General features: G+C 34.1%; 1 pseudogene; it reads left to right on the forward strand.

Moving 5' to 3' along the window:
• The first annotated feature begins 2,135 nt into the window (after positions 1–2,135).
• On the forward strand, positions 2,136–6,032 carry LOC107887746 (desmethylxanthohumol 6'-O-methyltransferase-like; annotated as a pseudogene).
• The last annotated feature ends 551 nt before the right edge of the window (positions 6,033–6,583 follow it).

The following is a 6,583-nucleotide window of genomic DNA, read 5'->3' on the forward strand; positions in this document are numbered from 1 at the left end:
CCCCAGTGGAGTCGCCAAGCTGTCGAAACCCCCTTTTTTTGAAAAAACGTCGACTTTTATTTTGAAAACGATAACGAGAGTCGCCACCAATCTTTTTTTATGAGGTGTGATCGGGTCACCTTGTAATTGATCATTTTAATAAAACGTTTTGATTTAGTAAAACAACAATTTTGGCCTTCGTAATTCGAGAAAATGGGTTCAGGAGTCGATTACGTACGAGGAAGGATTAGCAACCTTGTAACGTCCAAAATTGGTACCTAATGGATTAATTGATGTTTTAACGTCAAAAGTTGAAATTTTGAAAATTTTAAAATATGATCCCTCTTTGTATTAATGCTAATTTTTACGAAAAAATTGCTTGAATAAATCGAAACGACCATTAAAGACCTTCTCACCTTGAAGCAACAAAATGCCATATCCTGTAAGTTAGGATACGACACCTTGAACCTTTGAGAACAAGCTGGTCTTTATTTTTTTAATCTTTGAAATCTTACGTGTTTTAATCTAGAAGGATATTCGGTTATTTAGATATAACGAGAAAAATCGAAACCTTGTAAGTTAGGGCACGACTTTCTCGAGTTTCTAAATACGAAATATTGCCTTTAGTTTATTTTAAAATTCGTGTATTTTAAAACTCGAAAGAGTTTGACTATTTAGGTTCAATAAGAAAAATCGAAACCCCATAAGTTAGAGTACAATTTTCTTGAATCTCCAAAATGCGAAATGTTACTTATTTTTTTAAAAATTCTTTTTTTGAATTTTGGTGAAAATTAATGCAATATTTGAAAAGGTACATGAATAAAATATTATGCTATCAAATGACAACAATATGAGTGTACTAATAAACGATTCATAAGATACAATGGCAATAATAGCGTAACATACATCAATTTAACACCAACATTAATAATCAAAATAAAATGACAAACAAAATAAACATTAACATTGATAACAATCATAATAATAATGACAAAGCAGTACACTAAAAAAGGAAAAATACTAATAAATATAAATAAGATAGAGAAACAAATAAATAAGTACATAAATAAATATAGGAGAATGGTTTGTAAAAATCTTGAAAATAAATAATCAAAGTAGAATATAAATAAAATTAAAGCTACCATTTGTAACAAAACCTATGTAAAAAAATAATAATAGATAAAATAATAATAATGATAGTAATAATAAATAATATATATAAGTAAAAGGAAAATAAGTAAATGAATTTTAATCATAAAAGGTTTGAAGAAATAAATAAATAAACAAATAAAATATTAAATGACTTTAGGTATATAAAAAATAATAGATATAAAAATAAAAATAATATTAACTAAAATGAAGAATAATAGAAAAATTAATGAAAAAATAATAAAATACATTAATCAGAGGACTATATTGAAATCAGAATAAAATCAGAGGCAAAAATCATGATAAATTTAAAAATGACAGCAAAATAGGAGCAAAATAAAACATGCAAAAAAGGGTAAGGGCCAAATGGGAAAATATCCCAATATTCGGACGTGCGTCATTTGTCCAAAAGATCAGCATGCCAAGGACCTAACTGAATCACGCAAAAAAAAAGTAGTCAAATTTGTAAAAATAAAAAAGGTAAGAGGACCAGATTGTTACACACCGCAAAAGTGGAAGGATCAAAAGGGTAAATAACCCTTTTTAACAAAAACACGCGGATCCTTAGGTACTAGGTTGGGTCGCACACAAGTCATGTGAAACGGTTCCGTTTTAGGCGTCTGAGGCTTTTTCCAAAACAACGCCATATAGGGGTACTATATAAGTTAAAATTCTGCCAAAAAAATCATTTTCCCCTTACCTTTAAAAAAAGCTTTAAAACCCTTCAAAAAAGTTCTCCCCTTCCCCAATTTCCGGCCATCGGTCCGGCCTTGCTCTGGTCACCTTTCTGGCATCGTCTGCCACCATCGACCACCGCGCACGGCAGCTGGAGCTCAAAGAAGAAGCCTTTTTGGCCGATTCGGCCTTCCCAACCCCGTTTCCAAACCAAAAACCTTAAAAAAACCGCTAACAGTAAAAACAAGGGAAATGCCTCGGTTCTCCCCTTTTCTGATAAAAAAAATGTAAAAACTTTCCATTTTCGATGTATATCTATATTTAAAATAAACATGCGAAGTAAAACAGAAATAATAATACCTAAAAATCTCAATTTTCGATCTTTTTGTGTATTTGACGCTCTATTTTTTTGTATTCGAAATATGTTGTTTTCTTTTTTTTATATTGATTTCGTGTGTGTAAAAAAATACATAATAATTCTTGTATCCTTTTATAACCGAATACATTTCGTTTGTTTTGCTCTTTTTTTAAGATGATTTATCTGTGTCTGCTGTGTTTGTCTTCTTCGCAGGTATAGAGGTACGAAGGCGACGTGGAGTGTACGGAGGCTGTACGTGCGAGTGTCAACGTGGCGTTGGAGGCTGGGGGCTATTGGTTGCAGCACGAAAGGGAAACCCTAGGTTTTCTGAATGTTTGATTTTTGGGCTATTTGGGCTTGTTTTTTAATTGGGCCATCGGGCTTTGTAATTGTAAAATTGGGCCTGTAAATTGGATTGATAGACTGTTAATTATTTTGGTTTTGCTTGTTTTTATTTTTGTATCTGATTTCTGTTTGGGCTAATTGGTTTGGGCCTTTTTATTTGTTTGGAATTTGGGCCCGAGCTAAATTGGCCTATTACATATGTAATATTTAATAAAGTCGACAAATAGAAATTTATATAAGTTATATATATAAAATTGAGAGGTCACTCTCAATGTCATTCAAATGTTATTCAACAGTTTGTGTCAGACGATGTCATTGCTTATTGATTGGTGTAGGGATTTTGGTTAAAAAAAACTGAAAGTTTTATCTTATTCTAAAGAAATTATCGTTAAGAGGCCACAAGAAAAAGCCTAAAAATATTTTTCGTAATGCTCTGGATAATTTATTTATATGTTTGTAAATGTTTGATAAATGAGTATCTACTTCAGTGGTTAAGTGCTCTAGATACGTGTATGAGGTTTTGGGTTCAAGTCCTACCTTTAGTAAATTTTGGTTATTTTTAGATCCAAGCCTTACCCTTGTTGTGTGGGCTTAAAAAAAATTGTCTGTTAATTTATATCAAAATGATCTTGCTAGTTTGAGTGATAAGGAATTAACTTGTTGGAGGTCCTATGTTCGAAACCTTTCGTGAGCACGGAAGTTAATTGTTGCTCAGTTGTGTGTTAGAGTTTTGGTGGAGTTGAGATTCTGAGTAAGTTGTTTGTTAGTGGGTTAGTAGGGAGAAATTTGGGGGATTTGAGTATATTCATATTATTTTTTCTTTTTGATATTTTTCTCTCTCTGGAAAACTCCCAAATTTTTTACGTTTATTTTCTATGTTCTGGAAAAATTCTTTTTGTTTCCTTGCTTTTGAAATTTCATTTAAATTCTGTTTTTCAATTTCGGTTTTTAGTTCTTCGGTGTCTTTGCGCAGTTTAGCAAGTGTAAGGGGTGTTTTCGTGTGGGTTGGGGAAATCGTTTTAACTGTTCAAATCAATGCTATTCTTTTCTTTCTGTTGTTGATTTCGAGTTTTGGTAGCAGTGAATCGAGAAGAAAGGGGCTCTCCTCTCACAGAATCGTAGTCGAAATCATTTAGGGTGTTGGGGGTAAGTGATGGATGTTTGAATGGAACTGTTGCTGGTTTCGTAGTTTCGGTTTAGTAGTGAATTAAGACTGATTTTGAGTGTTGGTATGCCATTTTTTTTAGGTTTTGGAGGGCTCGTGTTTGCAGTAGTATTAAAATCGTACCAGGTTTGTACTCAAAACGTGAAAAATGAGGTTTCGACGAAGACCAAAAATGCTTATTGTCGACGCTACACGGGCGTGTGGTCACTTGAGTGGTTGGCTGTGTGCGAAACACGGTCATGTGATCGACGAAGGCATGGCCGTGCGCAAGACACGGCCGTGTGGTGGCATGAGTGCGACCATGTGAGCCACATGGGCTAAGCCAGGTTGGGCATGCGGGTTTTAGGCCAGGCTATGTGGGCCACACGTGCAAGGCCAATTTGGGCATGTGGGCGCACACAAGTAAGCCAACGGACATGTGGGCCCAGAATTCTATAATTCTCCCTAAAGTCGTACGGGTCGTTCCGATCGACTGTGGGTCTACCGTAGGGTCGGTAAGTGCTACCCAAACCCTAAAATTATATGATCTGATAGTCTGATGTTCTGCTCTGAGTATGACATTCCTATATATGTCTGATTAGTTTGATATATGTATATATTTGATATGTATATATGAGCATGTAAGCATGGTAATTTTGATTTTGTATATCTGAGTGGGGTGGGATATATATATGGAGGAACTGTTCTATATGACGACCATCACCTATATTCTGGCAGCTTGGTTGCACATTATCTGATATGTGTCATAATGATACGATATGGTGTGTAGGTATAGGTAGGTGTTTTTAACCCTACATGGTGTGTTGGAATGGTCTCAGTTGGTGTGTAGAGGATGGGGGTAGATTCTGTATATCTGTTCTGCATATTTGTTTCTGTTATCTGAATCTGAAAAGGACTTAGGTCCGAATTTGAATCTGAATTCTATTGTGTCTGTGATTTTTGTATGCATAACATGTCTATTTTTGTTGGGTTACACATTGAGTTTACAAAAACTCACATCCGTTTGTCTGTTCTATTCAGGTAATCCACAGACTTAGACGGGTTGGTGCGACGAAGGCTCAACGGTGACCACTTGATCGAGAATTGTTTTAATTTAGTAATTTATGGTTTTTATTTATAATTCTGGTTTTTAAGAGTTTGTAATTTTGGGACTCTTCGGACTGTTGGTTTTTATTTTGGTTTTGGATGTGTTTTTGATGTTTTAATTGCAATGCGTGTCTGAAATCACAGTTTTACGAAAACAAAGGTTTTCTAAAAACACGAATTGCATTCTTAAAGTATAATGGTTTTAAGACTTCTGCTGTAAATTATGTTTTGGCAAATGGACTAATTAAATGACGTTATTAATAATAATTATAAATGAATATGAGTTATAAAAGTTGAATGGTTTATCGAAACAACTCAGTTTCCAAAACCCATTCTTTGTGACGTCTCCAGATTCGGCCTTTACGTCTAGGCCGAATTTGGGATGTTACATTTGTATAAAAAAATCTTCCAATTTTCTTCCTCTCCGCTTTGTTATAAATTACTTATTGATTATTAGGAAAAATAAGATCTTACGAAAACTAGGAGAAGACCGAATGCAATGGAAAGAATATAATTAGATGAAGCAATGTGATAAGGGCAAGCAGAGATATGGCGTTACATGTTCAGCTTCGCAGATTCCATAACGCTTAAGTCTGCCGTAGAGCTTCGCATAGCTAACATAATACACTCTCATGGTGGCCCCATCACTTTGTCGCAAATAGCTTCATGTATTACTGACGGCCTTACTTCACCTGACATCACCACCATTGCTCGCATAATGAGATTGCTCATTCGAAGAAAGATTTTCATCATCCACCATCCTTTAGATGGTAGAGATTTCTTGTTCGACCTAAATAACTCATCGAGATGGCTTCTACCGCATGCGGAGCAAACCTTGACGCCCATAGTACTAATGGAGAACCATCCATGGCAAATGCTCCTTGGCACTACTTCAGCCAATGCGTGAAAGAAGGTGGAATTGCCTTCAAGAAAGCTTATGGATATGAGATATGGGATTTAGCATCAGGGAATCCTTATTTCAACAAGCTTTTTAACGATGGCATAGCTTGTACATCCAAGGTTTGTCACTAGTGTAATCCTATCAAGTTACAACCAGGGTTGAGCTCTATTAGATCGTTGGTTGATGTCGGAGGCAGGATTGGAGGCTTAATATCAGATATCGTCAAAGCATATCCACACATCAAAGGTGTTAACTTTGATTTACCGCATGGCGTCTCAACGACACCAACATACAATGGGGTCTCCTATATTGGTGGTGACATGTTTCTTGCCATTCCAAATGGTGATGCAGTCATTATGAAGGTACTTCCTTAAATCATGAATTTAAATTCATTTTTCATGGAGTATAGCATTAAGAAAATTTTTACAAATATTGTAACTACCACGATTATTGTTTTTTTCTCTTGTAATTGTGAGAGTGAAAATACACGATTCAAGGTATAAAAATCAAAGCAGTCCAATTCTGGTAAAAATACCATAGAGATTTTTGTATTATAGACTACATAATTTTTTATCTCTATCCATTTAAAAAAGGCTTTACTTGAATATTACCCTCAACACAAGTAAAAATAAACTTAGACCATAAAATAGTAAAAGATTTTTATAATAATTGAAATGGTTTGTTAATCTTATAAGGTGAAGATAATTAAAATGGTCTTTTTTCTTTGAACAATCTCATTATAGGTTTTGATTATATCTGCTCATATTAATTGTTGATTAATGAACTTCATAATTAATTATGTGGAAGAATTTAAAATTAAAGGTGCATAAAAATAATAATGTATGCACTAGTTATACATCTTTTTAATTTTTGTTGATTTGATTCTCACTTTCCTTTTTTAATATAATTCTCACTTCCTTTATTT

This window comes from Gossypium hirsutum, chromosome A03 (assembly GCF_007990345.1).
Source record: "Gossypium hirsutum isolate 1008001.06 chromosome A03, Gossypium_hirsutum_v2.1, whole genome shotgun sequence".
Lineage (NCBI taxonomy): Eukaryota > Viridiplantae > Streptophyta > Magnoliopsida > Malvales > Malvaceae > Gossypium > Gossypium hirsutum.